This window comes from Bombyx mori, chromosome 15 (genome assembly GCF_030269925.1).
Source record: "Bombyx mori chromosome 15, ASM3026992v2".
In the NCBI taxonomy this organism is placed as follows: Eukaryota; Metazoa; Arthropoda; class Insecta; order Lepidoptera; family Bombycidae; genus Bombyx; species Bombyx mori.
In genome coordinates this window covers 5,716,817-5,736,840 of record NC_085121.1, presented here as the reverse complement: position 1 = coordinate 5,736,840, position 20,024 = coordinate 5,716,817, and the positions used below count along the sequence as shown (strand labels likewise).

Sequence of the window (20,024 nt, the reverse complement as noted above, 5' to 3'; positions counted from 1 at the left end):
CACTACACTTGAATGCAAATCGACTTAATTTCGTATTGTTGTTATAGTTGGATTGGAATAAGGTTTTACAGTTTCACAATCAACTTTTGTAGAAAATATTTACAATAAACCTATTTATATAATTTCAATATTTTCAATTCGATGTTGGAATTTATTTTGAATATCGAATATTATGAATGTTGTTTTTTTTTTAATTATTTTATAATAGGTAAATAAATAGCTGATAGGAAATCTTCAGACAAGATCCATCATCCGATTACAGGGCTTATTTGAAATTATTGTTTCACCCTCGTGATTATTGTTCCATAATAGACAAATTAGATTATAATAAATTAACTTTGGTATAGTTTCCTAAATACATTAATTTCGCTATATTATGTAATAAATACATCGAAACTGATCATTTTGTTTCTGCTACAAAAAATCATATTAGAAAAACGTTGACATTCCGACAGTTTCTCAGAGACATTCTACTAAATTATACTATTATTAGTTGCCGATCACGTCGTAGGATGCTTTTAATATTGAATTAGAGGAACCTGTGGTTACGTGGCCCTTAATCGTCCCAGCGGCTTCGATGTTCATGTATCAACCTTATATCCACAGACTTGTAATGGCGTAAGTAATAATAAAGCCCAAATGACACAAAATATTGTCAAATTATAGGCTCTGAAAGTACGGGTAACCACTTACAATGTCTGCTGCTGATCCATGAGTGTAACGATAGCAAAGAAAACCTTAATGTTTTATTGTTCAAATATAACGCACAAAAATTTGTTTCAATTACTCTATTTTAAATTTATGTTAGAAAATGCTGACTAAAACATTTGAACATATTTGAACTTAATAAAAAATCGATCATAAATAATTCGGGATATGTTTTTTCGTTTAAAACTAATGTTTTCATTCAGATGGACGTTGACAAAAATTACCGTACTGGATCGTGCACTTTTTCTCCCACTAGGATTGCAAATGAAATGTTTCTTTACAAACAAACATTACTGTTAATGCAAACGAATACTTTACGTACCTATATGTTAATGTAACCAGTGTTAGAACCGAATATCTGAGTAGGTTTTTGTAACCAGTACTTGTACTTAATTATACATATATTAATAGTTTTCCTTTTTGGGCGCATGAAGGATATCCAGAAACGGCTGTGTCATATTATTTTAGTGGATGACGCCGATAACCAACAGCTGCAGACTTGTCTGATTGTAGTATTTAGCTTCGAAACCAGGACTGTAATGAAGGAACAATGGGCCTGAACTTCTCAAGGCCGGGCCTCATAGCTCGGCTTTTATACGGCAAACTTCGATATTTAGATACACTTGAATTCTAGTGAATTCTAATTACGTGTTGAAAATATTTTTGGATTAGATAAATTTTAAAATTCGATTGAAACATATGCTTCATAACAGTATTTTTTTTTTGCTTCCGATCTAACAAAATAAAATGAATCATTTTATAATATCGCAATCCGTTTGCGAAGTACCTGAGTGAGTCCCTGTGGGATAAGAAATGATTTTATTCGATTGCTATCGAATGATCCGATCGTAGGCTAATAGGAGCGATTCCAATATATTTTCGGTTCTCCGACCGGTCATTTAAGCCGTACGTGATGTGCTTACACGGAAAATAAAATCGTTTGAATCGCATTATATCCATTCGTATAATTAAATGATTCGTTTCTGTGAGAATTTCAAATTTGGCGGACGTGAAAGAATGTTCGGTGACCTACAATCATTTTTTATCATCCCGTAAGTGAAATAAAATTAAATAAATCATAAATTGCTTGTTTTTAATTTAGTTTTTACAATTTAGTCTTATTATGCAGTCTTTTAAATGTCATTATGTCGTTTATGCTATACTTATCTTTAACATTTACATAATACACCATTAAAAACCTATCCTATCAAAAATGTTTTATATTAATTACTTTGATACATTGTGCTACAAATATTATGTTAGTCGACACCAAAAGCTTGAAATTCTTAAACCAATTAAATAAACAAACTTTGAACCAAGCGAATAAATCAAATTGGTTTTAAGATCACTTTAAATCCAATTTGTTTACTCATTATTGGTTTTATCGGATCTCTTACGAGCGAGTCGAATGTTAATTGATTAATTAGACTCTTTATTAGTCCCATAACAAATTAATCGGATCAGATCGGAGGTACCTAATCGGTTTGGCGCCTCTTAACGGAGTGCTCGTTCAGACAAGGATACCTCGAGATAAATTTGTAACAGAATTATATTTTCATTAACACGTTATATAACTTAATTAACAGTCGTCACATTTTGAGGAATTCTATGATTAGATAAAAACAAACATTGTAACCTTAACAATTAATATTCTAATACAATAAGATAGACTAATCATGAGATAAATTAATATTTTGTACGCGCTGGTGATTTTTCTTGACAATAAAATTAGTTAACTGGATCATATATTATATAATAAGTTTCTGATCAAAGCTTAAAACTGCGACCATATTTTTATTTATTTATTAAATTTATTAAACAGTCCAATACTGTTTAATAAGACAAAGTGAGATTATAATTATGTAGTAGTTACACATCACGTGGCACGGCCATCTTAGGCTACTATTTCCACGTTAACCAAAGTAAGAGTCCCCTTGCTTTTCCCCCCCTTAAATCATTTTCTTGAGCAAGTACTGCTTGCACGAAATTTTGTGAATCCGCGAACTTAACATGCTTTCTGCCTTAAAGAGGAGAATAGCGGCTATTTCAATCCAATCGAGAATCTGGCTTAATGTCAAGGCAGGTGGCCTGATCCAAGACGGGCTTACCCGAGGTGACGCCGCGAGTCTGGTTGTAGTGTTGACCTCGAAAACCCCTACTCTGACCGAGTTCTGACCCCGGGCGAAGGTCGAACGTTGGGTGAAAGAGTGCAGAGGAGTCGTATGGTCCTAAACTAAGCTCCCTTGGACATGCGGTACGCTCGCGACATCTGCGGAGTCCACATACGCCGCGCGCCCCCTAGGTTAAACGTAGGGACCTCGAAGGAGGTTCAGCCCCCTGCTCGAAAAACAAAAGTTAACCGTATCTGTTGACAAACACCAATCGAGGCGTGAGCAAATCTGAACCAGTGGTCTATGAAAAAATGACGAATTTAATAATGGACCGTATATATGATAAATAAGACATTTTGTATTTTAGTATAAAAATATATTGAAATAAAAGTCTCCTATATTGGTAAAGTCCCAACATCGGTCCGGTTGAGGTGCCACAAGTCGGGATACAGATAAGAAACGCTGAACATTTCTAGTCATAGAAAGGCTTGTGTGATTGAAAACTTAATCTTATTACCCAGATAACAAGAACTACGTAAACGTGTTGAGACATAATGTTATTTTGGTCAAGTTAAAGGTACTTAATGATACCTGCTCAAAGGCAGGATGACATCACACACGGTATTGTAAATGGAGAGATAGGGATAATTCAATGGATATCACAGATTTTGGTCACAACCTTCGCTAAGTGGCGTCTACCTTGACACAGGAAACAATGTGGAATGCTGAAAGTAGGTTGAAACTAGGCTGCACGGACATATTCATTTAAGGATTTGACGGGAGGGTAATGAATCAGATCATATAAATAAAACTTTATGAAGTCTTTACTTTATGCGTTTTTACGCATATTTTATGCGGTGGCAGAGCGTCTTGTAACCTCGTACAGGTAGGTACCACCATTCTACCTATTTCTATCGTGGAGCAGTAATGCGTTTCGAATTGAACTCATGTCCCAAGATGTGTGATGGCAGTAATGAGATTTATGTAATATGGTGAGCTCGTCCACCCATAATAAAACGCCCGGTGTAGGTACAGGTACTCTGTACCGGGCTTTTATAATTTTTTTTAATCCGTATAACCACAGAATTTATTAATTTGCGTATTTTAATGGTTGTTGACCATATTGTGAGCCTGCGCAAGTATTCTTATCCGTGCATTATTGATTTCTGCCAAAGACTCATGGATTCCGGTTTCAAGAGTCCACATGCTTATTAGCTTCTCGTGAATAGTCAACACTACATAAATGCTAATACCAAAAATATATTGAGCGATGCGTGTTAAGTTACAGAAGAAAATATGTTTGTAAATCGATTAAACTCAACGAAAATGCAGTCAAACTCGAAATGTCACATAACTATGTCAAAGCAAAAGATAGTGAACCTATACAAATAGCTTAACCCTACCGACGTATCGTCAGCTATTTCAAGATAAACGTTATTCTAAACTCCGCTAATTTAACAACGAAATCATCCTAAACAAATACATTCCCTTTGTTTTATAAGATTTGTAACAAAATCATAAAAACTGTCCGAAGTTATCAAGACTAGTAACGCCATCTATTAGCAAGTTTGGCAAAAAGACATGTAATCTACAAATCCTATCTGAGACTAGCACGTATAATAACTATGGGCATTATTAAATTACATACAATAATATGATTGTATATATAAGAGGTACATGAAATAAACTTCGTCAATTGGCAAAATCAGTGTTCCCATGTGCCTAAAAGCGAGCTGTATATTAGCACTGTCCTTCTGGGTTGCCAAAGCATTTTTCAGTGGTGTAGGATACCGCCCACAGAACCGAAACCGAAGTTTCAGGAAGAAAGCTTCACGGTCTTTCCGTATCTTGCATCACCGATTCCTAATTTACTGGTCATCGTACTGGTCGAACCCGTCGCTTGCGACGAAGAATTCAGCCGTAATACTACCGTATAACGGCTATTCCAGTGGAATTAAGTGTTCATGATAATTCACATTTTGTTATCTATGGACTTGACATCATTTAACTGTGTCTTTCGTCTACCCAATATAAAATTAATTAAAACATTAAAAGATCGAGATAGGAAAAGTTTTACATCTCAACCTAATAGTGATTTAGGTTTACAAAACTTCGGATTATAAATATAAAAGAAACTTTTATAACGCTTAAAACACTGCTAAATTTTATATGTAGCACCTAAGGACTGTGTAATACTTTGCTTTGACTTTTGATACCAAATGACAATACTCCCTTTATTAGCGCGGTACAAAATGGGTACAAAGTGCGCGAGTCAAATAGGTACTTAATTAAAAAAGTACATAAATAAAAATATTGAATAGGTAGATTAGGTATTGGTTAGGTATTCCTTTTGATATCAACAATGAACACAACATAATATGAACGTAAATAGAGGTAACTACGAATAATTAGTATCATATGATCACGATATAACAATAATTCCTTTGGAAAATTACGTGATTTTAAATTGATTTTTCCTAACAACAAATAATTATTACCGATACATGCGCAAACGATTACAATAATAACAGATTAACTTGCATGTAATATCTAATATTATATAACTTACAATAACAAACCGCCACCAAGTTTTTCCAATGTAAAACTATTTGTTTTTCGCAATAATAAAATAACAATTGTGTCTTAGAATTTCGAATTGGGCTTTAGAATTTCGATCCTTCCTTCAGCATTTTTTTCGCACTATATAATTTTAATGAGCACTGTTTTTAATTCATAATTGATTAATCTATTTTATTTATTTATCTATCTAATTGTAATTATCCAACATATTTTTTGTGCATTATACTTAGTGTTATAATGTTGTTACGTACAATGTTGATTTCAAGTGTATCTACACTATCACGTTACTAAAACGTTACGGTTACAAGTAGTACACTACCAACTAGCTAAAATCAAATTCATTTTATTGTTAGTTACCATAATAATGTTAATTTTAACACTATTATCAAAACCCATAAAAAACGAATAAAACGTGAAATTTTAACTGAAAATCAAAAAATTTGTGTAAATGTTTTTTTTATAATGATAAAAAGCAAATCATAGAACCAAAAACGGATGAAGTAAAAAAATACAAATGAAGAAACAGAAAAGTCTCTCTCCCTATGGCACGTTGCGATGGACATACTATTTGGGATATGTATAACCCAAGGAGGGTTGACGTTAGGCAAGCAGCCGGTCATTAAACTCATGCCAAATCCCTATGAATGTGGGATAAGAACCAGAAGAAGAAGGATAGAGTAGTTTCCTAAAAACTTTTTTTTACCTATCTATTGCTTGTAGCCTAAAGAGCTAATCCAGCTTCTTGCGGACGGGTGGGTCAGCTCCCGGACTCACCCGAGAAAATTTACTATTCTGTGATACTAACCCTAGCCCTAGGTTTAGGTTTAACTAGCAATATTTAGTAATCGCATAAGATAAACTGGCCTTACCTTTCAGTTGAATAAAATCAAATAATTATTATAATTTTGTTTGGAGTTTAAAATTACTAGGCATTTCTGCCACCCTGAGATATAATGTCGAAGTTTCAAAGTACCTTGCTCTCCCGCAATTACGAACAAGAGACTTGACTGTTTCGCGACATAAATAGGTACTGTGCAACCATACCATAACCACTTCCTTCAATTACATAATTAAAAAAAACACATTTGGTATCGCCAAAATCATTCGAAAGCTATTACCTTTTTACTCTGGCAAACTTGGTCTTGTCTCTTAACCCTCGATATGAACATGCGTCCTACCTATTAGAAAACGGACGTTTTAGCTCCCATAATGACATACATCTTTAAAGAAAATTTATTATTTAACTTTTGACCAAAATTCGTACCGGAAATGATCCTTTTGTTAAATAAATCAAAATTACACCAAACGCTGTGAATCTGGACATAAAATTAGGCCGAATGTCGGTCGCAAAAAATTAATGGCGGCACGGCACAAAACGCTTTTTATTAGTTAAACCAGAGACTGAATGAAAAATAAACGTCGCTAATCGCCTGGTTTGAATCGAAGGTCGACCGACCGACTTTATTGTAACTACCTTGATTGTGTCATTGCATTATATGAAGCATATGTACATACACCGAAAAATGTATAAAGCAAGTTAGTAATCTGGACCAAGTTAGTAATCTGGACAAGCCTCTTTTAAAGAAGGATATGTCATAGCGCTCGGGAAACACCGTGGAGGGGAGCTCATTCCATAGCCGGATGGTACGTGGCAAAAAAGACCTCTGGAAACGCACTGTCGATGAAGGCAGCGGTTCCAGATGATATGGATGAACTCTACTTCGATGGCGAGCGGTGCGATAGTAAAAACGAGATGACGGTATCATCTCGAACAATTCCTCAAAGTACTCCCCATGGAACATACGGTACAAAATACAGAGGGAACCGAAATCCGTCCGCAGAACCAGAGGCTCCAATTATTCCGTGAGAATGGGATTATCAACAATCCGAACGACCCTTTTCTGTATAGAGTAAAATGGAAGAAGCTGGTATTTGGGAGCCCAGGCCCAGAGACGAGAGCAGTACTCCACGCGAGGCCGGACTTGTGCTTTATAAGGTCTGTGTCGAGGCGTGAAGCACCGCTTGCTCTGTTGATGACTCCCAGCATTTTGGACGCCAACTTGACTTTACCTTCCAAATGACTCCAACAGTTGGAGTATATACCTACATATTAAGGCAACGTTTAAGTTTTAAAACAATAAACTCTTTTACTCTCCCAAACTATTAATTAATTACTACTAATTAAACTCACCACGACTACATCACAATTAGACAAATCAATTTGCTTTATCGTTGTTTCTAAATCAGACGGTCGTTCATCACGTAGTCAGGGCCGCCACTTCCATTCGGGTCGGTGTCATCAACTTCCATCTGACCATGTCAATGTTTTAGCTCATTCAAAAATGCTAATACGATTAGTTCCGCATTGTTTCTGGTATGAGCCGTCGTAGAGCACTCTAAAACACGCCTGGCTTGTACAATTAATTTATAATTAACCGTCATTTACATAAAACATTTAAAAAAAAAACCACATTTTGGTAATTTTAGTATTGTAGCACCTGAACCATTTAAAAATAAAACCTTACGCTCGGCTGAAATATACCAACATCTCGAACTACGTCTACAACTATGTTTTATTACACTAAAGGTGCTAATGGATCTTAAATAATCATTGGGTAATCACAAAATAAATAATTCACGACAACGAACATCTATCTCGAAGTGAAATGAAAACGGATATCCAAAATTGGGACAATAAAACGCTTAGCCCCAATAGGTTTATCGCGTCCACTTCCTACAGCCGTTCTAATAACCAAAACAAACAATATCGACGGACACAAAGGGAGGCAAATAAGTCCAAAAAGTGCTAATACAAAAAAGTGTGCCCGTTTTTATAAAGAACGAGTAAGTGTGAGGTCGGAGCGAGGAATGTTGGCGCCTGTCTGAGTACGTATACCTGTAGGTTTATCAATGGACCGCGGACAATAAGATGAAAAAAGCGACATGAAAAAGTATCAAAAGAGTGCTTCATCAAGCGGAGCGGCCGGCGAGGGTTGTCACTTAAAGGAATCGTCACTTGTCTTGTCTATTAGTGTCACAGTGACACCAACACCACGAATTAATGAATTCGTAAAACACTAAAATCAATTAACGTTCCATAACCGTTACAATATTACATCTGAATTTTATAATGCAAAAAAATAAACACAAAACAGCCGATTTAAAGTAAAATAAATCTTAAAATAAAACAGTACTTATTTTAAAATAGAAGGTGATATTTCGCATTCGCGCCGGCAATAAGTTTCCAACATTGTCACGTGTAGGCTCCACGCTCGCCACCCCGGCGTCCGGCGTACATATCCCGTAAAGCCTAACACAACTCAAGATGAACACGACAAAACTGATAAGGGCCCGCCACGCCTCGGCCGAGACATCCCAATTTAGTACCGGCCCTCGAGATAACGCTATTATACAGCTTTTAACTATACCAACGATACGCTAAATGTGTTAAAATCACCTATAGAGGAGGTTTAAATATAAAGGATGTGTCCGAGCAATGGTCACCTGCGTGGGTGATTGGTTTTAGATTCAAATGCCCTTCATTAAACATGTTTGAAAGACTATAAAATTCGTCTATTTTTAAACAGATAAAACTGTGAAGCTATGAAATTTAAAATTTTAAAACATTTTTCATGTTAAACAATACGTTGCACAATCGTACTAATAATAGTCTTAATATTACCTAAATACATAAGCATACAAAAAGTAAATACTTATTTGTTGACAATATTATCTAAAATAGCACATAGCATTATTCTCTCAATTAAATTGACAGTTTCACAAATAAAATTTAGTTTGGTATGTGATCATAAATGAGTCGCGGTTCCTTCCTTATTCAGAATACAAAAAAAAGGTAGAGAAAAGTAGAATTATCACACCAAGGTAAAACTTTCTCGAAACCTTAATACGCTTTAGAAATGAATTTAATCCATTACGCCTACACATGTAATTACCATTAAAAACCATGCCGAACAGGGTAAACTTTTTAGTGATGGCACTGTACAGTTCAATTTTTAACACTGGAGCATTAGCATTATCTCGTGTTAATTGGGAATAATGATTGATGGTAATGCCGTAAGTAATTTCCTACCGTTTTCATTTTTACGCATTAATAAACGATTATTTCCAATTTTTTAATTAATTTCTTTATAAAATTACATTCGAATGGACTCTTTTTGACTTTTCTGTACTATAGCTGTTGTCATCCATGCGAGTTGAATTATTACATATGAAAGAATACCGAGTTATTGCCAGTAAACGAAAGGCTTACCTCATAACCACAACACTATACACCCTAAGCGGTACCCAGCGCCGTGGCTGAAGACCACGATGAGACCATGGTGACCTCACATGGGCCGTATGGTCGTCTGTCTACAAGGGCAATAAAAATACTAAAAATTGACATATCCATTACAATGGAACTTTGTTATGATAATGATTGCTGGACTACTTGAAGAATCGGAATTCAGTACAATCATTAAACCAGATCGAAAGATTACTATACTAAAGAACTTAAACAGGCTCGAAGCCTCTGTGGCTCAACGGATAAGATATCTGGTCTAGACGTATCGAATGATACTGTTAGTATCGAATCATAAGACAGGTACCTACCATTTTGTCTAAGAAATTGTACATCTAGCACATACGTGCGATTGTAACGAGGAAACCATAACATAAATTAATAAAAAATAAAATCCACAAAAGACTTATTTCTGCCGCAGTAATACGTTTCAAATTGAAGGGTGGTTGGGGCAGCCGTTAAACAATTCGATTCAGACTTCGGTGGCAAAAATTACAATTTAGAATGTTTAAACCAGTACAACAGACACGCGTCATTTGTGACTTTATTTTACACATTAGAGATGAGATTTATATAGATGGCATCGTGTGAGTTCAAAGAAACAAATTTCCTTTTAACAAATTGAGCAAAATCGACATAAGAAACTCCATTCAGCGTCGGACTAATGAATGGCTTTCGAAAAAGCCAATTTGTAGTTTTTTTTACAGTTCAATTTGTGGCGTAAACCCAAAACAGGCTCGACCAAAACCACAATCGAATTAGTGTCCCTTGTTCCGGAGATTAGAGGACTGTCCCCTTATCTTGGTCGTTCGTTATTTTATGGGCTTGTACAGAGTAAGTCGATAAACACGACGTATAATGGTCAATAATGAATCGTCTTCGCGAGCGGTTTGACTAATCATAAAGGTTTTATGGGTGTTGTTTCTGAATACTCACTTTATGACGTAGCGTCGTCTATTCCTCGATACAATAACACATTTGTTGCATAAACAGATACTAAAGCTGTCATTTCAATCTCAAACGCGGATATAAATTAATAAAACATGTTTTATTGTTGTTCATCACTCATCACACCTAGGTCTGCTAGCTTATCACTCATCCGTTGTATTACTTCAAACACGCTACGCCTTAGTAATTATATTAAGTAATCAAAAATACCCTGCACTTGAATATTCTCTCAACTAATGATCACTAATATCAATCATTTTCATTCAATCGACCCGTACACAGTAACGAAAACAATTTACAAAAAATAATTACTGTTCAGTAACTACAATTATCTGAGAATCAAGAGCTTGATAATGTTTAAAATATGAATTAAGACACGCTCTAGATAAGGTTTATTGCTATAAATTACTCGTCTAACAGTTTTCTGTAGCCGTTCATTCATACAAAACAACAGACAAAAGATTTCTATGTTTGTACCAAATTTCGAATGAAGAATGACAATGAACGACACAGACCGCGAACAACCATTCATTGCCTACATATAACGAGCTGCACTAATATTGAATTAATGAACACAAAATGATCTATAAGCCGCGTAAAAGAGCTATTCATAAGTCGAATTAAAAATGAATTAAATTTCTGAAATATCGAAATGCGAGGTCCGGTGGTTTGTTAGTGGTGACTGCGTTTGAGAACAATTACACCGATGAGAACAATGTTCGACAGTAAAATATTGTCCATAATGTTAAAGATTCTAGGTATATAATAACATTATTGAACCTCAATTACTTAGGTTTCATATTCTTTATACAAAATAAGGTTTAATGTACGAATATCTCCTTTACATTTTGTTTATTATCCCAAATAAACGCGTATAGTATTACTATCGAAGTCTTTAGAGTTTAGATTTTGATAACAATGTCTCTCTAAGTCTTTAGACTGCAATTCTTCAGTAATGTCTTTACACGGAGCAACATGAACCGCTACTATCTTGAGAAATGAGAAACGGAAAGTACTCTTCAAAATCCATAGCATCATTAGTTCACGGCAGAATTAAATAGAATGGTCTGTCTCTTCGAGTTCATAAGCGTTTGAACAGTAATAAAAAAATCTTTATCTTCGTTTTTATTTTGTTTTGTTACGTTATGGTGTCACAGTCGGTCTCGGGCTGGAACGGGCGGCAGTTCTCGTGAAATAGATGCCGTTCGCTTTGCCACTAATGACTTCCTGTTTTTTTTTTTCATACGCCAATTATTTCCCGTGGGTGAGCATGCCGAAGACAACAACTTTTTTAAGAACCTTTTTTTTTTTTTCACAAAATCAATTTCCATTTATTTTGTATCGTTAAAATGTTTTTTGTGTGATTGAAAACTTGTTTTTGTAATTTTTATGTTTGTAAACACTTCTTTATGAGAACATAAGTATAAAAATTGTAAGAAAACACACAGCTCGTTTCAAAGTCTAGTTTCTTTTAATTCAAATGAAAAAGAAGAGACTCGATATCAGAACGTTGAGGAGCTTGTGAGTGCGCACGGGTGAGTACCACCACCCTGCCTATTTCAGCCGTGATGCAGTAATGCATTTCGGTTTGAAGGGTGGGGCAGCCGTTGTAACTATACTGTGACCTTAGAACTCATATCTCAAGGTAAGAGGCGGCATTTCCGTTATAGATGTCTATAGGCTCCGATATCCACTTAACACCAGGTGGGCTGTGAGCTCGTCCGACCATCTCTGCAATAAAAAAATTAAAAGTGCTTTTTTTTCTTTAGATAGATGAATAAGTCCATAGCCCAGTTGGAGTTAATTGGTTACCGAAGTTCACATACATATATCACAACGTGAGCCTCACCACGTCGAAGTCTCGACTATATTATCTAAAGGCTGCCCTAAACTTTAGACGGTAACGCATCGCGGCAAAGATAGGCTAGATTCGATATATTTATGTACTTATAAGTGCGAGAGTAAAATATGTCCTACTGCCAGTTGTTAATTAGGAAAGATATTCATTTTGCGGGTTTGGATAATAGCGTAGTAGCATCGCCGGAGACTAACTAGTACACCAGGCGTATTATCATTTAGGCATCGACGGTTTCTTAAATAACTTACCAACATACCACTGGTGGTAGGACCTTTGTGAGTCCTCACAGGTAGGTACCACCGCCCTGCCTATTTCTGCCGTAACGCAGTAATGCGTTTCGGTTTGAAGGGTGAGGCAGCCGTTGTAACTATACTAAGACCTTAGAACTTATATCTCAAGGTGGGTGGCGCATTTACGTTGTAGATGTCTATGGGCTCCAGTAACCACTTAACACCAGGTGGACTGTGAGCTCGTCCACCTATCTAAGCAATAAAAAAAACTTACCACTAAGCCCCAAACTAGGTTTCTATTGTTTTAACTGAATCTGCTTTCCTCTGGTAAGTACGTACTACGTGGATTTTCAGCGGACTTTCCTACAGCGTGTCTTGTAACTCAGGATAGAATCACCGCCTATGGTATGTCTAATGTACTATGCAACGTCTTCATTAAAACAAGAAAATGAACTAAAAAAAAGTATTTTTCGTAAGTGATGCCAGTAATGAAACAAGAAACGAATAAAACGAATTGAATTTTTTGTTTATTTTTACTTATAAACCTAGTCTTTACGTTCTAAAGCAAGCAAATAAAAAACAAGAGAACATTTGTTCCAGCCCTTGGCGACGGAAGACGACATTTCAAAACGTACACAGAATTTTGTAAATGCTTAATAATTACCCCATAATATTCATGCCACTATAGTTTTATTTTTATAATTCTCTGTGCAAAAGAGGCCGAGTCCGTTTTGCCTAAGCATTTAAGGGTGGGCGAAACCGCAGATAATTATGTTTTTCTGTGGGGAAACAACATTAAATTGGCATGCGGCTAATTCGAATTGCTCTTGTTAAAATGCCATTTGTCGTGAAACATAATTATGGATATCGATTCGATAGCAACTGCAACATAAAGCTTACTTTAAACGCACAACAGCACCTAAACCAATTACGTTTTAGGTAGATTGAGAGCTCTAATTAAGAGTAGGTATTTTGGTGAAGTTTGGATGGCTTCGTTGGTCAAGTTGACCTGTGACTGTGACGGTCAAGAGCCAAAATGGATAGCTTGAGTAACGGGTATAAGCTGGGTTTCATCCGCCAAAGATGTAAAAATATTCATGCGAGGGTTTTTCGGGGTCTGATACAAAAGCATTAAAGAGTTCGGCAGTTCGTGTGACCATTCCCTTAAATTAAATACAATAAGACAGTGTCTACTCTACCAAAAGGGCCGTTACTCGGTTACATGTTATATTTATTAAAGATATTTCATCTTCAGGTTGCGGTGTACCTACATACTTGTTTTTATGCCGTAACTGTATATTATTCTACTAACATAGGGCAAAATCTTGACTTGGTGCAGTCTTTGAAACCTTTGTTTTTGGACCAACCATTGCTACCAATAGAAAATAAAATAGTATTTCTTTATCTATTTCCAATAAACAATTATCAGTACCGGTACTCTATTTAATTGCAATAGAATAAAATTAGTACACATCAATGCTTAGAATATTACAACACTCGACTGATCGCAGTAATTAACCGTCAACCACTATTGAAAAGAATGAAAAAAAAATTTGGAAAAAAGTATAATTGATTCGAAGTGAACTTTCCCTATTTTATAATTAAAACAAATTTTACGATTTAATTTCGATTTAAACTCGACGTCGTCCGTGAATCACGAAAAGTGTAAAGTATTTGATTCGTCGGAAATATTATTTTTGTAATAAGAAAAAAAGCGAGAAGGAATCTTAAAAGTAGTTTTAGGTATAGTAAATTCCTTATTTTACTCGTTTATTAACTGAAACTAGTGGTCCCGCAGTAGTCGAAATTCGACTATAATTAATTGAAATTATAAGTTTCAACATTATTATGGTCCTATTGTTACATATTTCGCCAAGACTACACTATAGGCAAATATTCGTAATATTAAAGATAAATAGTACTAACCTATTTTCAATTTCACTACAGACTTTAAGCAATAACAAAAGTTTGACAATACTTCAGTGCAATAAACAAAGAGTATATGTGTGTGTGTCAAATACATGGTAGTGTGTGTAATGTTTTCTTTATTAATTTAATGTATCTTTTATGCATAATTAAAAAAAAAATTAGCATTGTGCACTTCTTCTCTATATTCACTATAAGTGTGGAAAATTTCATACTCCTCCGTTCGCGCAATTTTCGTAAAAAGGGATACAAATGGCAAAAATCAATACAGGGAATACTAAAAAGTTTCATAACCAACTATAAATAAACTTCATTCACCCGTTATCATAACTATTCAGGTTATTTTGATATTTACATAAAACGTTGACCGTCTCAAGCTGGTACAAGCATTTTTCAATAATTAAAATGTATAGATGTTGTACTTACACGCTTTTTAATTTCCGTAATGGCTCTCCGTGGTGGTCTACCCAATGAGTACAAAGGCATATTACGAATCGATATTTTAAAATAACGTAATAGTTTTTAGAATGTGTTTAGTTTTTACAATTTCTATTATATTTATGTCAGAGCTCTGTTGGTATTCGAATTTTTTTACACGTTTTTGTTTTCTTGACATACATTTTCTAGTCTCTATCTATTTAATGGACTCTTTCAACCTAATTTTCATTAATTTTTAGACGTCCAATAAAGTTTGATATTTGAATAAGTATCACGGACCCACAAAAATTACTGGTGGTAGGACCGCTTGTGAGTCCGCGCGGGTAGGTACCACCACCCCACCTATTTCTGCCGTGAAGCAGTAATGCGTTTCGGTTTGAAGGGTGGGGCAGCCGTTGTAACTGTACTTGAGACCTTAGAACTTATATCTCAAGGTGGGTGGCACATTTACGTCGTAGATGTCTATGGGCTCCAGTAACCACTTAACACCAGGTGGGGTATGAGTTCGTTCACCAATCTAAGCAATAAAAAAATTAAAAAAAATACATTACATACTTTACTACCGGTATGTTCAGGGTTTAAAAAAAATTGTTCAGTTTGCTAGCAAAGTGTTTTTTTAAACTACACACATTGTTCTACAGTTCTGGGTAGTAAGCATCCTGAATTAGGAACAACGTGCAGAGTTCATTCGTAAGAAACGTGGCGAAAATCATCTCTGGAAAGTACTGAGAATTACAAAGCAGCAGTAGCAGCAATAATTAGGCGGTATAAATGAACCCAGCTCTGATGACGGATGGTGCTATATTAAATAAAACCGTTTAAAAAGTGATAAAAGAACTTCACATGGAATGTTCGGTCTGAAACACAGAGAGAACTGAAGTCTCTCCGTAGACTCAGATCGTTTGAATTATTGTTGCTAAAACCTCCTATAGATCTCCTTTTTAAATTTAATTAGAACGTATGACTTATTTCCACTTTTCATAATTTAATACAACTTATAGTCTGAGGGTTCTGAGCCAGCTAAGGCACGCAAGGCTACGCAGCACCCCAGAAATTTTATACTTTACACCAGATAAATTACGTTTTTTTTAAATAAAACTCATCAATTGCTCTGATCATAAACGATTTTTGTATTTGCATGTACGCATTATTATTAAGACAAATTTTCGTCGTGTAAAATGTACTGGACGCAGAATATTCTTGTGTAATGAAAACATGTTTAATAAAAACAATAATAAAAGGCACAATGGTCGGTCGTGTTTATTGTAATTAGCTTATCATCCGGATCGGTAGATCGTGTGCACGCGCATTGGCGATCCTTACGCCAATCGTGAAGCGTACCGCGCTCTTAACCGATCGATTCTTTTCTGTTATTACAATAATTTCAATACGATTGCATCTAATTGCGCTCGTTTCCACCGATCATGGTCCTTGCACCTACCAAGGGTGCAGCATACACTAGTTAGCAAAGAATTCATAGATTTAATGCTAATCATTCCGAGAGTAAAGTTTTACTAACCAACTAGCTGACCCGGCAGACTTCGTAGTGCCTCAATCGATAAATAAAAGACCTAAGCTTTTGTTTAAAATAAACTTAAAACAAACAAAAGGAATCCGTCCGACGGGGGACACATCTAAAGACAAACAAAATTGTTATTTTTGTTTAATTCCGAGCATTTTCATATGTATCTACCTTTTAAACCTTCTCTAGACTTCCACGAATAATTCAAGATCAAAATTAGCCAAATCGGTTCAGCCGTTCTCGAGTTTTAGCGAGACTAACGAACAGCAATTCATTTTTATATATATAGATAAAATACCAAATTCAACAATAAGAACACAGAAGAATTTTTGAAAACATATCGGTGCTGATGATAGAAAGTCGTAATAGTTCACCACAGGTTAAACAGAATAGTTATTAAATTCATTGGTCTTTCAGTTCAATATCATCGTACTCTGACCCCACCACGGTACTTCACGTAGCTGAAAACCATTTCCCATTAGAAGCACGCGGTAAGCCTTCCGAATTATTCTATCTCATTCTCTCGGAACCTTGATCTTGTAGTTCTATATGTCCGTCTCTTTTTATCGTTGATATTTTTTTTTAAATCGCAACGGCCATATATAAGTTTACATTTAAAATATTCAGATCGATTTCTGTAATTATTTCAATGTAAAACCAGTTCTGCATTGATTATCTCTGTGCTCAGCATCGTATGGTCTCTTTTTAAGGAATATTTGGTTTGACCCCATCGTCGCTTTTCCACCGTTGCACTAAAGTCGACTAAAGCCGTCAAAGATGCGTTTAAGGAAATCTTTTTGCCACGTTCGGTACAGATGAGGTTCTACTAGTATTATCTCCAACACGTTCTTCAAATAAAATTGCAAAGAAGATGGCAAAGTTTTTCCAAATGAATGCACGCACGATGGAAACCTATCACAGGTGTACTATGCGAATTAAAAAGAAGCGTTTTATATTAATAAATATGACTACTAAAACAAAAATAAAACAAATACACAGTGATATCCTAGAGTAGGGGTTTGATCACTAAGAATTACTGATAAATTTATCTATAGCTGCTTATGAGTAGCTAAATTACTAATGTCGGCTGCATTATTGTGAATACAGAAAATAACATCGAGAATTCGATCTCGCTGAACAACTCCATTATATCGAACATACCATAATCTATGTTATTTGGTATACGTGTTTTCCTATTCTTCACTTTTAAATGAAACGTTATAATATTTCATACAATGTAGTCATAGCCAATTGTAATATATGTATAATAATAAATAGTATTTAAAGTTTTGAATGTTCCCTTTTCTATTGCTCAGATGATTGAATAAGCTCATAGTACCTACTAGTGTTAGGTGTTGCCGAGGCACTTAGACGCTACAACTTAAATATCGCCTTCCTTGAGATATGAGGCTGAATTCTCAATTGTATTCTATAACTGTTATACCACTCTTGCTTAACACAAGAACGCACAATACCTGGTACCTGCCCATGCGAGGAAATACCGCGAATAAGTACCAAAACAGAAAATATTTTACGGGTTTGATTTTATTACTTCATCGTGGAAGTAGTGCGTGAACATGTGTCATATACGTCTGAAAGTTAACCTTTTTTTCTTTAGGAAATTAACCTGCCTACGACATATGAACAAGAACGATGGACATATTATCGTTTAGGCTACGACAACTACAAACCTACGACCTTTATCAATTTACCGGAGAGCTAGGGATATTAATTAGAGCTTAATACCAACAGCCGAAAAGTTGTTCTTAAAACATTTTAGCTATATGTATATCAAAGCTATAAATTATATATAATATGCATATATACTGACTGTATGGACCAACTGTATTTCTCGCCGGATCTTCTCAGTGGCTCGCGATTCCAATCCGGTGATAGATTCAGCGAAGCATTCCTGGGACTAATGCAAGCAAGCAATGCTCTCAAGTTAATCCCCGTGAGCTCCCCTACCAATCCGAGGGTAGATAAAATAACTCCTTAGGCTACCAACGATTAGGCAGCGACTTGGCTCTGCCTCTGGCATTGGTGAAGTCCATGGGCGACGGTAGCCACTCATCATCAGGTGGGCCGTATGTTCGTCTGCCTACAAGGGCAATAAAATAAAAAAAGATTAGGTATGCCAGATAAAAATCGTAGGGCGAGTTGTGAGCACCGTCATAGAACCAAGCAATAACAATAGAAGCAGTAGCGCGTTCAGATTTAAAGAGAGATCGCGTTCTACTAAAATACAATTGAAACTTCAACCTCATGTCCTCTAATAGATGGTCACATTTACTTTGCGATGTATATCAGCTTCGGTATATACCTACCTGAAAAACACCAGTTATGGGTTAAGTTCTTCGATCATCTTTTTTCACTGCTTAAAGCTCACCGGGGCTGACGATTACAGCTTTGCTTAATGTTTTAGACATGGGCCATGTGATTAATAAGCCCCAATAAAATTAAAAAAAGATGTGTGGTGTCGTGGGACACCGGAGAGGAACGAAATTCCGTATTATAAAAATATTTATTTTAAGTTCTATTCAAGGTATAATGAAAATAATTATTCGGGTATACATTTATTTTGAAAAAATTATCGCAAGGGTCAACCACTCCGCAGTGCAATGGAGAAGCCTCGCCCTGGGGGAACCGCATGCATGTTCACGGTATCCAATACGCCAGGTAAGTATGATTTAGCAAGATAAGTACAAGAACGTTTATCAACTGTGTAACATCTCGTCTCCGCGATTCAGAAATTGTTGAATTTACGTGCAGCGACATCTGTTGATAACAAACTAAATAGAAAAAATCTTACGTTACGGACGTTTTTCCCCGGTTAGGGTACCCCTCCGCATCGTCCCATAATGAACTTCGTTCCAAAACTTCGTTAATGGTCACGTTATTATTACGTCATAGTGGTCATGGCCAAATTTTACTAACGTACATTAGCCGACGACGTCACGGGTCGATTATTGTTAAATGATAGTATTAAAATCAATAATTAAAATATGGCGACGGGCTGCAAGCAAACAAGTGTTGGGTAAACAGTGAATAATCTACAAATAGGTTCACAAACAAAGTTTAATACTAGGACTTCTGATGCATAAAGGGTTCGCCGACAACTAATTAAAGTTTGTCTACGAGCCAGACTAAGGATAAACTCAGTATTTCCTACCAAGACACTCGTCAACACTTGAACATCTTAAAAATATTATTATATTTTATACGTTACATCTCATTTTTCTCCAAGATTACATTCTAAAAAGAGTATATTACCAAAGAATACACTGCATCTTAATATGACTATTAGCTTTAAAAATAACCGTACCGTCGACGGATGCTCTACAATGAGTATCTGCGATGGGTGTGGTGCTTAATGTTTTTACCGGCGCTTATAGTCTCCTCG

General features: G+C 35.6%; 1 protein-coding gene across 1 annotated transcript in view; it reads right to left on the bottom strand.

Moving 5' to 3' along the window:
- LOC119629658 (uncharacterized) overlaps nt 1–19,308 on the bottom strand; it is a 378,532-nt gene extending 359,224 nt beyond the window's left edge. The window contains exon 1 of the mRNA XM_062672463.1: nt 19,229–19,308. The gene's annotated coding sequence lies outside the window, so the exon portion shown is untranslated. The remainder of the gene's footprint in view (nt 1–19,228) is intronic.
- Nucleotides 19,309–20,024: the final 716 nt, after the last annotated feature.